Source organism: Salmo trutta, chromosome 12 (assembly GCF_901001165.1).
Source record: "Salmo trutta chromosome 12, fSalTru1.1, whole genome shotgun sequence".
Classification (NCBI taxonomy): Eukaryota; Metazoa; Chordata; class Actinopteri; order Salmoniformes; family Salmonidae; genus Salmo; species Salmo trutta.
Window position 1 is genome coordinate 75835773 of NC_042968.1, and position 22181 is coordinate 75857953.

Genomic DNA, 22181 nt, shown 5'->3' on the forward strand with positions numbered 1-22181 from the left:
CACTCCCTTCTCTCCTACCTTCTCCCCTGGCCTCTCTCCTACCTTCTCCTCTGGCCTCTCACTCCCTTCTCCCTTGGCCTCTCCCCTCCCCTCCCTTCTCCCCTGGCCTCTCACTCCCTTCTCCCCTGGCCTCTCACTCCCTTCTCCCTTGGCCTCTCCCCTGCCCTCCCCTCCCTTCTCCCCTGGCCTCTCACTCCCTTCTCCCCTGGCCTCTCTCCTACCTTCTCCCCTGGCCTCTCACTCCCTTCTCCTCTGGCCTCTCACTCCCTTCTCCTCTGGCCTCTCACTCCCTTCTCCCCTGGCCTCTCACTCCCTTCTCCCCTGGCCTCTCTCCTACCTTCTCCCTTGGCCTCTCCCCTCCCCTCCCCTCCCTTCTCCCCTGGCCTCTCCTTTCTACCTTGGTAAACTGATATAAGGGGTACTGTTAATTTACTATCACAGTGGAAAATAACTGCCTCAAGTCGACAGGTGCCCCTCAGTATTTAATTCCACTGCGAAGCATGATCTGTGCCTCAACCTCCAGCTTGTGATCCTACAGGAGCACGGTTCATAAAAACAGTCAATTCTCTCAGCTTTGGATATCTAGCCTACAACAGAAAACAAACAGATTGCCTTCAAAAATACTGTCTACAAAATGCTGAAAACATTCGCACAATTTTAATGGATTATTAACATTTGCTTACATTATGAAATTATAGTGTGAATACACTGCATGTAATGTGTTGAAATACTGCACATATATTACAGTGAAAGGGCTGCATTCAGTGCTCGGACAAGTTGAGAGTGAGCTAACGCCCATGGGACTCTGTGATAAATAGATGCACATTGTGACAGGACAGGCCGTATGGTATTGGCTGTGTAACAAATGTGAAATCCCGCTGTGGCCTAGTTTTGTTGGCCAGACTACACTCCTCGGACCTGTCACAGAGCAAGAGAGAGAGAGAGAGAGAGAGAGAGAGAGAGAGAGAGAGAGAGAGAGAGAGAGAGAGAGAGAGAGAGAGAGAGAGAGAGAGAGAGAGAGAGAGAGAGAGAGAGACCACATTTCCCAAAGCTGTCAGTCAGTGAGGTCCACCGTTGGAAAGACTGTCTGACACAGCAGAACAAAGACACAACAAAGCATCACACAACGCAAACAGAGAGAAGAGTATAGTTCTTCTGCTTCTGGCACCTGACTGCACCAGCTCTCAAAACGGCAGAGCCAGCCAAACCAGTTAGAAAGTTGCACATCACACATTTTTCAGAGGCCATAAAAGGAGTTATTACAACAAACGGTGCAAGAGCTAATTTCGTTCTAGTTGCCGTACTGCCTCCACTGAGGTAATGTCTCTTTAGATAACTGGGCACTGGGCGGCAGGTAGCTTACAGGTTAAGAGTGTTGGGCCAGTAACCGAAAGATTGCTGGTTCAAAATCTCAGAGCCAACTATTTAAAAAAGATGAGCAAGGTACTTAACCCTCATTGCTCCTGTAAGTCGCTCTGGATGAGAGCATCTGCTGAATTACTAAAACTTAAAAATGTAAAATAACTGCTGAGGAGGTGGTGTAATGTGTATTTTTTCAGGATTATGCAACAATACCCCACATTTAATTCAGGCTCTTGTGAATGATATTACTCATGTCCCTCTGAATGTACAGACTGTCATACACTTGAAAATCAAATCAAAAATCAAATCAAATTTGATTTCACATGCGCCGAATACAGGAGCAATTAGACCTTATGGTGAAATGCTTACTTACAGCCCTTAACACTTATTTTTCTTAAAACTGTTTTGTTGGTTAAGTAAAAATAGATAAGTAAAAACTTAACAAATAATTAAAGAGCAGCAGTAAAATAACAGTAGCTATATACAGGGGGTACCGGTACAGAGTCAATGTGCGGGGGCACAGGTTAGTCGAGGTAATTGAGGTAATATGTACATGTAGGTAGAGTTAAAGTGACTTGGCATTGATAATAAACAGAGAGTAGCAGCAGCGTAAAAGAACGGGTGGGGGGCAATACAAATAGTCTGGGTAGCCATTTGATTAGCTGTTCAGGAGTTTCATGGCTTGTGGGTAGAAGCTGTTAAGGAGCATTTTGGACCTAGACTTGGCACTCAGGTACCACTCAATTTTTAGGGCCTTCCTCTGACACCGCCTGGTATAGAGGTCCTGCATGGAAGCTTAGCTCTAGTGATGTACTGGGCCGTAGGCACAACCCTCTGTAGTGCCTTGCGGTCAGAGGCCGAGCAGTTGCCATACCAGGCAGTGATGCAACCAGTCAGGATGCTCTCGATGGTGCAGCTGTAGACATTTTTGAGGATCTAAGGACCCATGCCAAATCTCTTCAGTGAACTAAGGGGGAATAGGCTTTGTCGTGCCCTCTTCACGACTGTCTTGGTGTGTTTGGAGGGTGGTTGGGTTTATTTGTTCAGTTACATAAAGTGCATTCATTTCTAAACGGTAAAACAGGTATGTATGAAAATACCCTCAAATAAAAGGTGACATTGTTCAGTTGACCAGTTAATTGTACATGTAGGCCACTGACTTGACGGCATGACAAGGTATGCATTATGCTAATGTGAAAGCATAAACACCAGCGGAAGGATGAGGCACGAGGTCGGTCGGCAGGCCTTCCATTCCAAACATGCAGCTAGTCAGGTATAAAATAGGCACTCTACAGCGCCACCTCTGCTTACGGAACTACAGAACTCCTTTCTGATACACAGAAGTGCACCTTTGCTCGCAAGGCATGTGTTAAGTGTTAGTATCACTTCACAAACATGATATCAGTCAAGTTCAATAAACCTACCCTTTCAAATCCATATGAAACTGTAGTATTTGAAACTGTATAACTGGATGCACTTCAAACCCTATTACCCAGAGCACACGTCACCAGTTCACTGAATCAAGGACAGTAGTTTTGATGTGGAAAATAATGGCGTTGTGTGCTGTAGTGAGGGTGTGTCCCTTTAAGAGTAAGAAAGAGGAGGGAGAGGGAGCGCTGAAGGGGCCATGGAGAGAGGCCAGGCCAGACTCATGTTTAATGGTGAGCACTGAGGTAATGTGATAGTCAGGGTGAGACCAACTCTGTCACTCTCTCGCCTCTCCTTCACCGCTCGTTACACACGGCACAATGGATTCCTCTCCCTGAGCTCACCCGGTATTTCTAATTCACTGTGTCGCAAATAATTACAATATCTAATCATTATTAGAAATTAGCACATGTACTGTACTGTAGTCAAGGTCTGTCACTAAAATGGGCTATTTCTCTCATGATAGTGGAAAGCACCAATTTGCCTTCTGATACAGGTCAATCATATTAGATTGGCAGGTGATGTTAATCCTCAAACAATTGGGTAATCTAAGATTCCTAGTTAACAGACATAATGCATGCACATGACTATATTATATCCTCGTAGGCATATCTTAATTTGACCAGTTTCTCACAGCAGAAAAATAATCCTGCAACAACATTAATTATTAAGTGATAATAATAAATATACATTGTTGTAGGGGTTAGTACATTTTTGGTGAGGATAAATTAAATGAAACTTTTTAAACCTCTAATATACTACAATTTACATTTCCAGCTGCGCAGGAAAATTATCCCGGATGACAGAGTGATCAAATTAAAATAGTACATTTGTACAGTATGTGCATATTCTGTAAAACCCATACATGCATGACATTGCATCAACATGTGTACTTGTTCAGATCAACACTCGAGGCAGAATATATCACGTCCGATTGGTGTGTTGCCGGTGTTTTTCAATTTGTTTGGCATGTGAATTTGTTGTCTGTTTTAAGCCTAATCTATGGCGCTTTTATTTTTTCATATCGTTTTGGGTTAGCGTTTGGATTAGCGTTTTCATTGTACCACACACCCTTAGTTACAAGCTAGCATCGTGGTTAGCCCCTGTGGCTGGGACCTCTCCAACCTGACCGGAGCTTGGATCCTACTAGCTAGCAGGCTAGCAGTGCTAGACTACCAGTGTTTTTATACATGACTAGGCCCAAATGCGATAGGTGCGAGATGATTTCCATGCGAGAGGAGAGAGAAAGGGTGAAACTTATCGATGGATGAGGGTTTGTCTGCCCTAAATGCATCACCATCAAGCAGCTACGAAAATAGATTATCTGGTTGTTAGCTCAGCTGCGACAAAAGCAGAACCTGCTTTCAAACTTCACTGACCTAGCTGCATCCCAAGCAAATCGCATCTTGGACTTTAGTGCCTCCTACAGCCAGGGTGCCAATGAGTCGGGCAGCTTTGATCTGTTCCACTCCACCGGACAGATGGTAAGCTCAACTCTGCTGCCCAGAGGAGAGACTGGTCACTACCCAGGCGTCGGAAGTCGGGAGGGAGGCAGTCTGGCTGGCCTCCATCTATCCTGGAAAATCTGATCCGGCTATCAAACAGTTTTACCCCAGTGGAGGTGGACCTAACTGCCCTGGGAGACGGCTCTGATCCTGGAAATTTACCAACAGCCGGCAGCCGGCCAGTGGCTACAACCCTGTCCATACCACCAGCCTACCGCGCCTCCCAATGCCATCCACTGCTGCAGGTGTGTGGAGTCAAGCTAGCCTAGCTCGAAGCCCCCACCCTCCATGCCTGAGGCAGTCCAATTCCGCCCCCCGTATACTCCATCATGACCACCTTCATTGTCAGCACTCTGGCATCATTACAGAGAAAAATCTGAAGTGATTCTTCTAAATAGCATTTTATCTCTGCAGGCTTTATATTTGAAAGAAATTGTGGTTCAATTGACCCTGGTCAGTCGACTGACCCTCTCCCAGCCTCCATTTGGCTCGATGGAAGATCAGTCAATTTCAAGTGAATTTTTATTTTAATTTCAACAGCTTTCTACTTGTGATGTGCTAGACGCCTTGCTTAAGATTGATGTTAAATCTGACGATTATCTCGGGTGCTAACCCCAGCGGTTTCGGCACCGGCAGGGTTTACACATACAAACACACAACACCAGTCCAAGTGAAGGGTTAAACCGGTTTATTACTAGCAGGCTTTGGCAGCATTCTTGATATACAAAACCCAAAACAAACAAAGTAAACACTTCGCCACCAGTGGAAGGTCCTCCAAGCTTTGTCTTTGGGGGTCCAATCCTTGTTGAAATCATAATTTCCTTCTTTAAAACCTCCTTCTCCACTGTACGCTCTCTCTCCAATAACTTCCTACTCCTTCACCTGCCGGGGTCAAAGAAAGAAAACTCAGGCCACAGTTAGGTAGAGGAACGGATTGGTTTCACCTGTCTGCAGTTTGGCTATTACAACTAGAGACAGGCGTGGCTGTTCTGCTGCAGTCTAGAAGTTTCCCCTGAGCTGTCTGTGGTCCTGCCTCTGGGGAATACTTCACATTGCTGTCCATGGTCCTGGCAGCCAAAAAACAAAGAAACCTCGCAGACACATAACGACCATCCACAACACAACCCCTGAAACCACTACATACCTTCCACCTCAGCATTGACCCTGTGGTCAGAGTGGTCGAAGAAAACATGACATGCATACGATAAATGTCATCAACATTACCATGTTTAGACCCCGAACGGTGGACGATCCGATAGTGGAAAGGATGGAGGCTGAGGAATCACCGGGTGTTCCAGGCATTAATGTCTTTATTCTGCTTCATCCAGGTAAGGGGAGCGTGATCTGTCATCAATAAAAACTTGCGGGCCAGAACATAATATTTCAAGGACTCCAGAGCCCATTTGATTGTCAAACACTCTTTTTCCACTGTTGCATATTTGGTTTCACAGGGAATCAATTTACGGCTAATGTACAGTACAGGGTATTCCTCTTCATTAACCTCTACGGGCTAGGGGGCAGCATTGAGAATTTTGGAAAAAATATGTGCCCATTTTTAACTGCCTCCTACACCAACTCAGAAGCTAGAATATGCATATTATTGTTCAGGTTTGGATAGAAAACACCCTAAAGTTTCTAAAACTGTTTGAATGGTGTCTGTGAGTATAACAGAACTCCTATGGCAGGCAAAAACCTGAGAAGGTTTCATGCAGGAAGTACCCTGTCTGACAAGGTGTTGTTGTTCTTGCTTCTGTTTATTGAAGAGTCAGGATCTTAGCTGTAACGTGACAATTCCTAGGGCTCCAATAGGCTCTCAGAACCCGGGAAAAACCTGAACGATGACGAGGCAGCCTCAGGCTGAAACACATTATCTCCTTTTCCAAGTGTCCCATCAGAGGACAATAGAATTAGGCGCGTGCACGATTCGCCCCCGTGGAGTATTTTCATTCGGCTGTTTAGCTAATTGCAGATTCCCGGTCGGAATATTATCGCTTTTCTACGAGATAAATTGCATAAAAATTGATTTTAAACAGCGGTTGACATGCTTCGAAGTACGGTAATGGAATATTTAGAATTTCTTTGTCACATTCTGCGCCATGAGCGCGACCTTGATTTAGCATTCTGATAGTGTCTAGAACGCACGAACAAAACGTCGCTGATGGAACATAACGATGGATTATTTGGGACCAAACCTACATTTGTTATTGAAGTAGAAGTCCTGGGAGTGCATTCTGACGAAGAACAGGAAAGGTAAGACCATTTTTCTTATAGGAAATGTGATTTTGGTGAAGGCTAAACTTGCCGGGTGTCTAAATAGCTAGCCCGTGATGGCTGGGCTATGTACTTAGAATATTGCAAAATGTGCTTCATCCGAAAAGCTATTTTAAAATCGGACATATCGAGTGCATAGAGGAGTAATGTATCTATAATTCTTAAAATAATTGTTATGCTTTTTGTGAACGTTTATCGTGAGTAATTTAGCAAATTGTTAGTAAATTCCCCGGAAGTTTGCGGGGGGTATGCTTTTTCTGAACGTCACATGCTAATGTAAAAAGCTGGTTTTTGATATAAATATGAACTTGATTGAACAGACATGCATGTATTCTATAACATAATGTCCTAGGTGTGTCATCTGATGAAGATCATAAAAGGTTAGTGCTGCATTTAGCTGTGGTTTAGGTTTTTGTGACATTATATGCTAGCTTGAAAAATGGGTGTCTGATTATTTCTGGCTGGGTACTCTGCTGACATAATCTAATGTTTTGCTTTCGTTGTAAAGCCTTTTTGAAATCGGACAGTGTGGTTAGATTAACGAGAGTCTTGTCTTTAAATAGCTGTAAAATAGTCATATGTTTGAGAAATTGAAGTAATAGCATTTCAAACGTTTTAAAAATCGCGCCACAGGATTACACTGGCTGTTACATAGGTGGGACGAATTCGTCCCGCCGGTCCCATAGAGGTTAACTTCCTGCGAGAGTACAGCTCCAATTCCAGTGTCTGATGCATCTGTCTGTATAACCAGTGGCTTCGAAAAATCAGGCGAATACAGGAAATGAAATGATTGCATAATCCTGGATGAAACGTCTAATAACCGGTTATTCCCAGGAAAACCCGTACCTGTTTCTTATTCACTGGTCAAGGTCAATTCTGGATCGCAGTGACTTTCTTCTCTTGTGGTTTGATCAACCCTTGCCCTGTGGAATAGCCCAGATACTTTGCTTCACTTACCCCCAGCATGCAATTCTTTGGGTTGGCTTTGAGTTCTGCTTCCCAAAGGGCATGTATGGCCTCTGTTAATCGGATTAGGTGCTCCTCCCATGTGTGGCTGTGGATTATCACATCATCCATGTAGTCTGCAGCATACGATTGAGGTGGGCGCAGAATGCGGTCCATCAGCCTTTGAGACGTGGCGGGGGCTTCATGAAGTCCAAAGGGCAGTCGCACATATTGGAACGGGCCGTCTGGAGTCAAGAATGCCGTCTTCTCACAATCTGCAGGGGTCAGAGGAACCTGCCAATGCCCCTTGGTTAGGTCAAGTGTACTAATGAACTGGGCATTTCCCCGTTTTTTATAATCTCATCTATTCTCGGCATGGGATTCCGAAATGACATTCAACTTACAGAAGTCATTACAGAATCGTTCTGTACCATCTGGTTTCAACACCAGGACTATTGGGCTGGACCACGCACTGTGTGACTCTTCAATGACTTCCAGCTCCAAAAACTTCCCCACTTCTTTTATTGCAGCTCTCTTCGCTTCTGGCACCCGGTAAGGTTTTTGATGAACCCTTATCCCCGGAGGCGTGATGATGTCATGTTGGATGTGATGGGCATGTCCTGGTAAGGATGAAAACACATCTTTATTTTTCATAACCAACTCACGTAACTCTGGGAAGGTGATACATCTCCGAGGGTAATATCTTCCAGCAGGTTCTCGGAAGAAGGGGAAGTGGCCGAAAGTACTGAAGTCTGTATGTTTGTTTCCCCACCCCCCCACCCCCCACCATGCTTCTTGACTTACCCACTTTTTTCAACAGGTTAATATGATACACCTGTTCTGGCTTCCTTCTCCCTGGCTGACGGATGAGGTAGTTCATAGGCCCCATTTTCTGCAGCACCTTGTAGGGACCCCGCCATGTGGCCAGGAATTTACATTCTGTCCTGGGTACTGACACCATAACCCGATCCCCTGGGGTGAACTCTCGGGGTTGAGCTGGACGGTGATTATACAGTCGACTCTTGGGCCTGCTGTAAATGTTCCTTCACAATGTGCATTACACTGTTTATGCATTCTCTCATTTCTTTAATATATTCTATGACAGTGTTGTGGGGGCTGGGCTGTTCCCAGTTCTCCTTTGTCACATCTAGCAATCATCTGGGCCTGTGGGAAAACAATAGCTCAAATGGGAAAAAGCCAGTGGATGCCTGGGGTACCTCTCTTATGACAAACATCAAAAACAGCAGCAGCTGATCTCAGTTTCGCCCATCCCGCTCCATGGTCCGTCTGAGCATAGATTTCAGGGTTCTATTAAATCTCTCGACTAGGCCGGCGGTCTGGGGGTGATATACAGAAGTGTGCAGTTGTTTGATTTGAAGCAATTTACATACATATTTCATCACCTTGGACATGAACACCCTATCTTGGTCCGTCAGGATTTCACGGTGAACATCTGTAGCAGCTTTCTGGTGATGCTCTTGCTGTTGGCACTATGCAGGGGAATAGCTTTGGGATACCTGGTGGCATAATTCACCATGACCAGTATATGTTGAAAACCTTTCACAGACCATGGTAAATGGTCCAATTAAAGCCATAACAATTATATCGAATGGTGTGTCCATCGCTGGCAACGGGATTAAGGGATTTCGTAAATCAGGAAGGGGTGAGGTTCTTTGACAGTTAGGACACCCCTGGCAATACCTTACCACATCCGCATACACCCACGGCAGAAGAAGTGTTGTAACGGGTGTTCCTGTGTTTTGTCTCTCTGTAAATGTCCTCCCAACAAGTGGCTATGGGCCAGGCTCGGCATTGTCTGCCGAAACGGGGTTGGAACCAACAGCTGCTCCACTGTGACGTAATTGGACTTCGTGACCTGGTATAAGAGATTGTTTCTCATGGAAAAATTAGGAAAAGTGAGTACATTAGCAGGATTTATATACCATCTATGACCTTGACATTCTGTCTGGCGTTCTGTAGTGTGGGGTCTTCCAGCTGAGCAGGACTAAACTTTCCTCTATACTGTGTTAACTCGGGAGGAAAAATCTCATTGGTATAAGAATTTCCAGGCCCCTCACCATGTGCTTCTTCTTCCTCCTCTTCCACCATTTCTGGCCCATTTATCCCCACTCAGTTTCCAACGTCTTCGTCGTTTCCTTCCCCTTCTTCTCCCAGGAGAAATCGAATTTCGGCTACGGGAGTCGGGCATAAGAACCAATTTGTTCATTTTCCTTTCATAGGTCAGGGAGTTCTTGTTCTTCTATTTTATTTTCACTGGAAAATGTAAATGGACCTGGTTATGCCCTATTACTGGCACAGCCATCTCCTTTGTCCTGTAGTCCTTTACATAATTCTTGAAAATATGGACAGTCGCCACCCAGTTGCATGGGATATGGTAGGTTTTCAATCAACTCTAGGTTACCTCTGAACCGCCCACTGGTGGAGTTAATCTCTACATCTACGGTTGGGCACATTTTGGTGTCAGCATGTACACAGGTGATGTCCATGGTTGGAGCGGCAGTCCTCTGCAACTGGGTTAGTAGTGAAGGCACGATAAGGAAGACAATGCTCCCGGAGTCTGGAAGAGCATCTACTTCTTTACCTTGGACCTGTATCTGACTGAGGTGCGGGGGATGGCAGTGGGCTTGGACATGGGCAGAAACGACATGGCAGTGGTGTAGATAAGAAATGTCGACCTGCACGGGTTCCTCCTTGAGACAGTTCCATGCGATGTGTCCTATTTCTCCACAGCGGTAGCACTCCCGGGTGTCGGTATCAACCCCTCTATTCCTAGCCCTTGCTTCAGGTTGTAAAACAGGGTCCTTGCACCCACATTCTCCAGCCGCTCTTTGGATTATTTCTTTCCAAACCCGGGGACTCTGCAGTTGGGATGTCTTGCTCCTTCTTTGAGGCCTCCCTTTTCCTGGGAGTGCTTCTGTCCAGTCGGCTGGATTTGAGCAGTTTGTCAGTTGCTCGGCGTGGCTTTAAACAAGGTTCACCACTCCAGCCGCTGTGGTGGGATTGCCCTGGCTGACAACCTTCTTTAGCTCGTAAGGTAAGCCCCGGATGTAGTGGTCAATCACTATTCTTTCCACGATGACCCCAGTATAGAGGGTTGCGGGTTCTAGCCATTTTTTTGCTAGGTGGACCAGGTCAAACATCTGTGACCTGGGTGCCTTCTCGGGTTGATACGTGGAAGTATGGAACCGCTGTGCTCTCAAAGAGACAGTGACTCTCAACCGTACTAATATTTCCTTCTTAGTACGGTTGGGAAACTGCTACAGTATGCTATTGCCCCCACGGTTGACCAGGCTCTTTCGGAACTTCCATCTGCCTTAATTGCTTTGCAGAAAGCCTTTGTTGAACTGAAATTGGTACTTAATGCAGGTAAAGCCAAGTATATGTTATTCTCCATATCACGTAAAAATGTATCTGATGATATATGCATACGTACATTGGATGATGCCCTCATTGATCTTGTCTCTGCTTATAAATATCTGGAAATCTGGGTGATGAAAAGCTATCTTTCAAAAAGCATGTTGATGAGTTAGTTAAGAAATTAGGAATAAATATTAGCTTATTTTATAGGAATAGGTCATGCCTTTCATTAAATAGCAGAAAACAAATCATTCAATCAACATCCATACCGGTTATAGACTATAGCGATATTGTCTATATGAATGCAGCTACTGTACCACTGTATTGAAGCAATTGGACAGAGTTTATCACAGTGCACTACGCAATATTCTGGGCGATAGTTTCAATAATGTATGCAAATTATCTATTTTTCGTTATGTGTCGGACCCAAGTAAGACTGGCTGTCGCTATTGGCATTGGCTAATGGGGATCCTAATAAATAAAATACATTCTGTATCAGAAAGTAGGCTGGCCTTCTTTGAAGTCTCTTTGAAGCCCTCCTGCATAAACTTCCGTCAAACCTTACTCCATTAACTTACAGACGTACGAGATACCAGACCCGAGCTGTGTTCAAATACCCATACTAACTGTATACTGTATACTACATACTTAATGAGTATATACTACATACTTTATACTATTAGTTGATTTTAGTATACTGTAAACGAACGGTATCCTTTCAGTTGAGTGTACTAGCGCTATGCCTGTCTACCGGAAGTTGATGCTGTTGCTATGCAACCTCTTGCTAGCTTGTTAGCATAAGAAATTACTTGCTAGACATCTTACGAAGGGAGTACTGTTGACTAACCCCATTCTGTACAAATTTACGCAACCGTGGTATTCAAACGAGGCTGCAATGAAAACTAATGGGACTGTAGCAACTGTCTTGGTATCAATCTGGGGTGTGAACTACGTTTCTATTCAAGCGTTGATTGACATGGTAATGGCCCGATATTATTGGAGAAAAGTTGAAAAACTGACCCCTCCGACGCTGTACGTTAAATTGTGACGTGTCATGAGGTACAGGGACAGGGTAAGGGGTGATACCTTGTCAATTGTACAACTGAATGCATTCATTCTCTGCATCATCACTGCAAGCCATTATGACTCTCAAAAGCCGTTACTTCTGAAGATGAATTTGAATTGGGTTTTTACGACGACGCTAAAGTTGACACAACCCTTCAAATAGGTATATAATGACACATTATATAAACTCTTTATCGGGTTTTATTTACATTTTCGAGGTGATAAGTTGGACAGATCGGGTGAAAAAAGCCGTTTCCCAAAACGGCTTATCTCGTCTTTCCCTATCACGCAGTAGGTTTTGCTTCCCCACCCGTCATTTTTAAATAGACCCGACGAAGCTCATTGCCTTCTTCAATCATGCAGAGATGGGCAGCATGAAGGTCTCGTCATTGATTTTGCTGGAAAGGGGAGAAATTGTGCTTTACAATTGTATTCATATTACAGTTGACCTGAAAGTATTATGTTTTTGGGGCGCTAAAATAAGGTCAATTGTACGCTACAGCGCGATGTACAGAAGTGTGTTAACTTACAGTATTCGTAAATTACATTTGGAGTGCCAGGAAGCGCTCTGGGCGTTCGTAAATTCAGAGCATTGTCAGATTGTCCGTTAGTAAATTAAGAGAATTTCGCTCACGGAGCGTTCAGAGCGCACACTGGAAGCTCTGGCCGAGGAGTAGGGTTGATCCGAGCTAACATTGGCTAGCTTGCTAGCTACTTCCAGACACAAATGAGATAACAACTCAATCTTACCATTTTACTTGCCCTAGCAGAGCTAGTTAGAATGTTTTCATGTTATCCAGAGCGTTGATGACTGTAACTGTGCAGCTGGCAGCAATTTAATAATGCATTTTTACTGACACCGGCCATATTCAAATGGGTGTTGAGCGTTCGTAAATTCATCAGTTATTCTGTGCTCTGGCACACTCAGACGAGAGTGCTCTGAAATCGGAGTAGATATTTACGAATACACCTAATTAACAATGTCCATTGAGAACGCACAACGACTATACCACTTAGCTAAGCTAAGAATTACATGAATAATCAAGTCAATAAACATTTGGTAGTTAGTTAGATAGCATATACTTAATATACTGGCAAGTTCGATGTATTAGTAGCCAACTAACATTAGGTAGATAGCTAACATGCTGGTACATACTGCTGTTATGATATGCTATGCGGTTCGTAAGGATAGCGTACCTAACAAATTGTCAGCCAACGCAACGTAACTTATTTGAAAAGTCATTACTTTATTACATTGCTCAACATTTTCTTAACATTTATCATAATTAGTTAAAGCAATGAATTTGTATCCACGCTCGTCAGATTGGGCTGCATATTTTCCGCTATTTTCTTCTAATCTGAAACCGTTGTGAAGCCATGCCCATTTTCAGAAGAATTGCATTATGGGCCCACTGCTTGTATACTTCGTATCTTGGAAAATGTATTACGACATCCGGCAACTTTTGGCATACTAACTATATCCATACTATGACCAATAAGCATACTACATACTCAATTTACGTCACAAATAGTACGGTTAGTGGGGTTAGTATGAGTATTCGAACACAGCTCCGGTCTCAGGGGATGCTAACTCTGGAGATTATTCTTGTTAATATTATTAATATTATTTGTGTTTAGCTTTTTGTGTATTGGTGTTAATATTGATGTGTATATTGAGGTGGATTGATGTTTATACAGGGCTTAGCAAGACTCTTTCTTTTTTAATGGAAATGGCAAATGTTGTGTACGATATTCTTGAAGCAATTGTATTATTTGTGGCCCATGTCCTAATGTACAGTCAATCTACACATGACAATTTCTGAATGAGCCATCTTTTTCTCTCTTTTTCACATGTAGTGTGGACATTGTATTTTTTTTATTATACAAATAACGAGAACTTAAAAAGAGGTTGCAAAGGGGTCTGTCTGCTAGCTTACCTTTATCCAATTGGCTGGGCTGAATTAAAGAGAGGTTGAAGAGCAAGACCATGAAAACCAAGCCAGACTTGAAGCACAAGCAGGTGCTATTTTTGTGCTAGTGTCATGCTTAGTGATTGCTACCCACAGGAGTAATGTTTTTGCTCAGGTTTTTATGTTTAAAATTGAAGGAGGCACAGTGGAGAGTGTGATGAGTATTGAAAAAGGTGGGTTTTTGTTTAAGTACCAATAGTTTATAAATGAGTTGTACAGCTGTGTGTTCATGTTTTTAGGGGGACGATTTTCTATTTCAAGAGAGATCATGTTAGGTGTTTAAGGTAGAGCAAACCTACTGTGCTGTCCATTTTCCAACCATTTCTGAGACAACAGCCAGAATCATATGTTTTGAAATATACTATACACTTTTTTATTTTTTATTTAACCTTTATTTTACTAGGCAAGTCAGTTAAGAACAAATTCTTATTTACAATGACAGCCTAGGAACAGTGGGTTAACTGCCTTGTTCAGGGGCAGAATGACAGATTTTTACCTCGTCAGCTCGGGGATTTGATCTAGCAACCTTTCGGTTACTGGCCCAATGCTCTAAATAAGCAAAATACTGGTATACAGAAGTGCAGTTTTAAAATTCAGAAATACATCTATAGATGTGGTGTTTTAGATATGATAAACTGTAGACAGCAGTCCTGGGCAGTTTTATCTCTATGGTCCTGAGTGCATGCAGCATGCAGCCTCAGGCCCAGGGTTACTAGGCCTACCTAGTGTGCCACCACTTCATCTTTCCTGCCACTGAACAGGCCTGGCTTTGTGCAATAAATAGATTGTTATGTAAGTCCTGACAAAAAGCGCAATGGCATCTCTGTCTTATTAATGAATGCCGTTGTTACGTAAAGCAGCTCGCCAGCAGTTACGTTCTGCAATATGCCCCATTCCCCCTTCACTCATGTCTACACATACGCATGCCCACCTCTCCCCCTCAGACACGCATATCCCCCTCTCCCCCTCAGACACACATCCCCCCCTTTCTCCCTCAGACATGCATACCCCCCTCACCCCAACACACGCATACGCCCCTCACACAAGCATATCCCCCTCTCCCCCTCAGACACACATACCCCCCTCTCCCCCTCAGACATGCATACCCCCCTCACCCCCAACACACGCATACGCTCCTCACACACGCATACCACCCTCTTCCACTCACAACACATACCCCCCTCTACCCTTTACACACGCATACCCCCCCACACACGCATACCCCCCCTCACACACGCATACCACCCTCACACACGCATACCCCCCACCCCCTCACAATGTTTACCCCCCCCTCTCCCCCTCACACACGCATAACACATGCACACACACTCACACCCCAGGCCTCTTCCCAACAATCAATCACTGGTTACTTTATATCACTGTGAGGTTACCTACCCTCCTCTCTTCCCTCTCTCTCTCATTTCTCTCTCGCCCATTTCTCGCTTTCTCTATCCCCCGTCTCTCTTTCTCTCTCACTTACTCTCTCTCTCCCTACATCTCCCCCTCTTTCTCCCATCTCTCTCTCTTTCCCTACATCTCTCCCTCTTCCTCCCATCTCTCTCTCCCTACGTCTCCCCCTCCTTCTCCCATCTCTCTCTCTCCCTACATCTCGCTCTCTCTATCTCTCTCAGCCAACCCCACTCCACAAAGACTGTGAAATAGCACTCATATCATTTTGCACAATGCTTATGCTTTTAATGTTCCATTTACCAATTTGTCCATGGCAGTGTAGGGACAATGGTTTGGGAGAGATGGAGGGTAGAGGGTTTACTCCCTGCCGGAGCAGCCTGGCAGACTGGGGGTACTGAGGACACCAGACTCACTGGTCAGTCAGTTACAGTTAGTTACCCTCCCTGACCTGGCTCCCCTGGTAGACATGGAGACAATTGAGATGTGCGGCACATTTGCCTATAGCGTATTCAACCATAATGAGAAATGCAGTGCAACCTAGATAGGTTGTGAGTAGGCTCACGTGCAGTGCCAAGCTTAGCTTGGTGAACGAGATTATGGTAAAGAAAGGTGGGAGTGAAAGAAGAGCTGACCTGATGGGACTCCTGATCACTTACACCGATCAATGGTGTGCATGAGGCTGTCCAAACTGCCTTTGCCATTCATACAGCTGCATGTGGATCTGTGTGCCAACGACCCTGGTGCAGTTATACTAAGAAATTAGATCCATGCAGCTTGACATGTAATTTTACCTCTTCATCTTTGTCGTCATCGCCAAACTTAAAGTAGGATGCCAATCAGATTGTTTTAATATTGAATTAAAGTGATTGAATTAGACCACCTTAAAAGCAATAAATGTTGAGAGTCAAAATCATAGCATCTTTTTTTCTCTTAGGCTACCAAGAAACCAGAGGAGGCTGGTGGGTGGAGCTAGGTGGAGGGCTCATTGTAATGGCTGGAATGGAATAAATAGAATGGAGTCAAACATGAGGTTTCCATATGTTTGATGTGTTTGAGACTCTTCCATTTATTCCATTCCAGCCATTACAATGAGCCCATCCTTCTATAGCTCCTCCCACCAGCCTCCTCTGCAAGAAACTCAAGGATCTGTCTTAGAGTGAACTAAATCTGGACCTAATGTTCCTGTGAGTTCTAGCTGGTTGGATGGGAGGGCTGCAGGTGAACGTGTCAATAGACAGACAAGGACACAGAGACAATGGCTTGCCAGCCTTGTGACCAACCAACTGATCAGTGAAACCATTGTCAACAAACTAGTAATGCAATAAAAATTGTAAATCAAAACATTTACCATGAGACGGTTCTGGGCCTAAATGATTTATTTAGCCAACACAGGCCTTTTGTTCCAATAAATCAGTTAGTGAACAATGGGATGAGGCCATGCAATAATACTGAGCCACATATGTGTTGTTAATTTACTTAGAAAAAGCAGGGCCCTGGAATTTCCTGTTCTGTAGAAAATGACTAATTTGTATTGAAGACACGAGTTTTAAATCTTTCTCGCACCAAGCTAGGGATTCTGAGGTGCACTGTGACGTCTGACTGGTTGATGGGGTACACATGACTTAAATCAGCCATTTAATTGTTCCTGAGAACTTAGCTCAAAGCAAAGCACTCTGGGACCGGGAGGCAGAGGAAGAGAAATATAAAGTTAAGAGAAGGACAGATGGCGAGAGAAAGAGAGGGAGTGGATGAGGAAGGGTAAAGTTAGTAGCACTTAGCACTTATTTTAATAGGAGTGTTTACTATAGTTGTTTAGTGACGCATGTACGACATAGAATGGCAAATATTTACAATAATTTAACAATCCTAAAACTCACTCCTCCCACATCTATCTAAAGTACAGTCTCTGTTCACTCAACTAGCTAACTTGCTTGCCAAATTACCATTAAGAAGTTAACCTATTACTTACACAAATGCAATTGAAACTGAGAAAATCCCACTAACCTTGCCAGACAGTAAGCAGTGGTCTTATTCTAGAGCCTGGGTGGGGAAAAACACCTTGTCAGTGGACAAGTGGGTGGACAAGTGTGTTTAAAGGTCCAAAAGGTCTGGATTATTAACAGCATAATGCTGCTAAGAATCATATTTAACAGTTGAGGGATTAACCTACAGTTTAATAACAGATAGTAGCTGTAAATCAGTGTTTAATAGTAGAAGTGCTGGATCCCGGGAACTTAGAGTGAGCTAAACTGAAGTAGCTAGAAGAAAACAATACATAGTCACAAAACTGGCATTTTAAATAATGATTAACAAACTGATTGAGTAAAAAGTACTGATATTGACATTGTGGTGGAAACTTTCGATGATAAACTGAGGCAGCGAGAGTTACATGGCTGATACTGGAATACTGAGAAATCACTGTAATTATTAATGCATCGCCTGCATTGTGCTGCAAAATTCATTAACTGGAGATGATTGATTTACAGTATTTGGTTAAGAACTAGAGGAGGAATGACCCATGACCACCCTAGACGTTCCAAGGCGTGAATCAATTTTAGGGTTTCATTAGTGTTGGATTTTATTATAATTCAAAATGTATTGAATTTGATCCAATAGATCGAAATGCTCACCCAAGAATGTGTTAAAATAGAGCTTTAAACTGAAGCAAAACCAAGCATACAAAACCAGCAGGCTCCGCTACGGTCTAAAACTCAGACCAGAACCAAAAAGTCCATATAATATCCCGCAGGCAGCAGAGAAACAGATCATTGTAAATCCACTACAGCCCTCCATCACAAACAGACAGCACAATGTTTACCTGCCTCTGAAAATGATGACTGGCTTCATATGTTGAATAAATGTGGACATTTAGTGAGAATGCTTTGCATTCTGGAGACAATTGAAGTACACATTTTCCAACCTAGAAAATGGTCTGTCTCGCTGTAGTGAGTCACTGCCGGTGAGCTCGCTCGTACCGTCCTACGTCAGAACCATAGGAGATGTAAGTCGCAGACTGAGTGATCTTCAGTGTTGCTTTATGCAAGATTGGGACTTTGGCCCAAATAGAGTTGTTGCTTCAATATGCTGGTCCTCGTTTCCCCATAATGACCCAGACATGATTCCAGTTCATAATCCTACCTTCCTATGTCATTTGTCCTTGAGGAATGGAATGCTGCTAAAATAGATCAAACCTTGGAAACAGGCCTCTATATACAATGCATTATCAGACATTAGTGTGACTGTCAGATACCCAGTAGACTTGGAATTTGCACAGATAGTACACTGAATCAAACTATACTGTACATTTAGATCACAAATGCCAAATGAGTCTTCAAAAGCCCTAAAAATGAGTCCATCATCAGAACTCTGGGTCTGGGTTCTCTCTCCCACATGACAGTGAGAGGAAAGGGGGGAAGGGGAGAGAGAGAGAGGGGGGAGAGACGGGGTTAGCAGATAACACCTTAACTACTCCAATATGTGTCAGCTGACTTTCCCCCAGGATTACCCTGAACTCCTGTCATATGAGGTGAAGCTCAGGGCCTCTGACAGTCTCATTTTATTCTATATGGATAAATGGATCAGAGCTGCAACCAGATCTGGGCCCTTGTGTTCAATCAGCAAGTTCAAGTCATTTATTATAATCTTTAATTTCCTAAGCCTCCTGGGGTGCATCAGAGGACACCCAGAAGTTTCTTCCTTCCGGACTCGTGCCAGAACTTTTAATTGGCCTCAGGAAATCCCAGGCATCTTCCCCTGTTCTGGGAGCTGGGTGTGGGATGTGTGGGATTGGGTCATAGTGAGAGCATTTACTCCCCTATTGGGGCTGCTGGGATAGGACTGCGGGCCAACTTCACAATTACTCTTTCCTGCCAGGGATAACGTCATCGAGAGAATATTACCATGAGAATTCTTCCTCTTAACTCTTTAGTTTTTTCTTCTTCACTGTAACACTTAATCAAACATTTCTGTCATAACATGTTTACAGCACAGACTGTTGTCGTAAACTATTGTTACACTTAGAATTACAATATAATTCATGTTTATGATTATCTTATGTAGGGATTAAGAGAACATTCAAATAAAGTGTTACCAAACCCATGCCTTAAACTTGTCTCACCACACAAATATGGACGCACACAGAAAGCACACAGTATTAAGTAATGCTTCCTCCGCCAGCACAACGACTAAGCTTCTCTCAAAAACCCACTGTATGCTGTGGTCTTATACACAACACACACGTTACCAAGTGCCCTAATAATAGCTATTTAACTGAATGATTTGATAAATATTTTGGTTTTCAACACCAACAATCATTCAGTTGTTTGAGAACATTTGTGCATGGGCCACTTACAGTGTAGACTGAAGATCTGGCCTTGACCATTGTGTTTGTTCAACATTTGGTACACTCACTTACTCTTTTTCTGGGCCTGGGTGTTTAGCTAAGAGGTCTATGCTTGGATACCCCTCGGTACACTGCTTGTATGTCACGGTAAACACTGAAGGGCAGTGTTCATTTTTCATCTGTTCAAAACAGTGAGCTGTAGAGAGAGTTGGGAGCAGGGTGGGGGTGGTGGCTCAGTGTAGTAAATCCTATTGTGTAATAAGGGTCTGTGTTTGGTTTGCCTCGCCTCAGTGCCTGCCTGCGCCCCTCTGCCTCCCCGTCCCGCCGATGGAGTGGGTCACACTGAATCACAAGGCCAGCCGGTGCTGACAATGGCACGTTTGTGCACAGGCAGAGCCGTGAGCCAGCCTACTCAAGAGAAAGGATGGTACAAGGTGGAGAGTCCAGCAAGCTATGTGTGTGTGTGTGTCAGTCTGTCTGATGAATGGAAAGGTACCTGACTCATGGAAGGGTGCTCTTATCCACAGAATACCCTAAAAATACAATGTTCCAGATGATCCATCTACATAGAGAGGCATCTCCCTTTTGCCCTCGGTCTGAGAAAATGTGCATGAAATGCTTGCTCGCCTGCATACTACCATGGCTTGTAGATATAGGCATTCTCTCTCCCTAACAAAAGGCATATATGGAAAGACAGGGCAAGAATGTGCTTGTTTTCTGCCTAAAAACAGGAATTGATGACTTCAAGCATGAATCCACAAAGTTTTACATTGTGTTTTTAGACCTTATGGTATGCCTTTGGTACTTTATCACATAGTGTAATGATCAATGACCTTGAGGAAACCCAATTGCCTCCACCTTATGTGGACATTATTTCTGATGTGTACAAAGCCTATTTTCTCCAAGTTTTGTGTGTGTGAAGGCTTTGATTTATTGTCAAACAGATAGAAAAGGGGTCTTAGAAAACATCTACTAGAAAAAGTCAATAAAATTATCAGAAATACATATAACACAATGTTGAGGTAAAGACCCCTGCCAACTAATAACACTTATATTTAGTTTAAAAAATTATCCTATTCAGATTTCAATTTCCACAGACGTATGGACTGGCCTTCATTTGTCCCAGACATCGACGTACATGATCGTACAAATCTCAACCAATCATAGATGTCTATGTTTAACAAGTTTGGACAGTACATTACAGTACAGTAGAGCACAGTAGAGTAGTACAGTAAAGAAAAGTAAAGTATACTTCAGTACACAGTTGAGTACACCACAGTTATTACATTCAACTAAAACTAAAATGAAAACCAATCATGAAAAAACAATTCAGTAAACTGAAATAAAATAATTAACAAATCTGTTTAAAAAACTAACTATACTGAAACTATTATCCACCTAATTATTATTACTTTGATGTCCAGACTTGTTAAACATAGGCGTCTATGATTGGTTCAGATTTGGTCCGGTCTGGACCAACCAAATTTGGTCTTGTTTGGTGTTGGGTCTCATTCAAATAATAGCCAGTGTGTAGAATAACACCTACATATCCAAAGGAGGATATTGGATATTTCTACCTTTGTGTACATATTTAGGAGACATCACCATGAAGAGAATGCCATTCATATCCAGAATTATGCATTTTTTGTGTAGTACAGATCAGGGACCCATAATAAAATTCCATAACTGCAATTATGTTACCGGGTGTAAATCCTCTTCACTTACTGTAGTTAAATAACCAAAATATATGTTTTCAAATTCAAGGTGTCATGTCATAAATTACACCCCATTCTTTTCTGCAGACATCTTTGAATCATAAGCAGCAGATACTTAACAGCTGTGGGAAAATGTGGTCACATAAAAAAAGAGGGATATTTTACTGAAATTCTGTTACCAAACTTTGCATCTGCATAGTTCTTGCACTTGTTTTTGTAAAATGTTCATTGTAAATTGTTAAAAGTAGTCATTGTGCATAGAGATGTACGGTTTGTTAAACTTTGAAATCAATGTTTTTTGTTTGGCATACATTTTAAATGAAAAATCTAAGTCTCAGCGCAATTCTGATACTGTGGAATTGCCTTCTACTAACACATGCACAAACACAGTTTCATATTGGTCATGTCAAAAATGTTCTTGTTGCAACAGACTGGAAACTGTGGGGGAACCGTCATTTTGTGTCTGCTGTAAGCCAACGTCAGTTACATCCTGCAGTTGGTGGTTTCATCATTGGGCCAGGATGAGGAAAATTCAGCTGAAATATAATGTAGTTTACGAAAGTTCAATCAGTCTGAATACTTGTTTAACTTCATCAAGCAGCATAACATAATTCACTCTGTTTCCTATTATACTGGCATAGTTGGAATGCATGAATACAAAGGTATCCTCATTAGCATACCCAGCTAGCACATTTGATTCTTTGGAAGTTGTGGGAACATACATTTTTGGTTTCCCATTGGTTCTGGGAATGAAGCCATTTCTGGGAACGTACATTTTTAGGTTGCAAGG

The 22181-nt window shown here is 43.1% G+C and overlaps 1 protein-coding gene across 2 annotated transcripts in view; it reads right to left on the reverse strand.

Annotated features, from left to right (window-relative positions):
- The window catches only part of LOC115204169 (guanine nucleotide-binding protein G(z) subunit alpha), a 53252-nt gene that overhangs the window by 14908 nt on the left and 16163 nt on the right, over positions 1-22181 (reverse strand). The window lies entirely within an intron of this gene.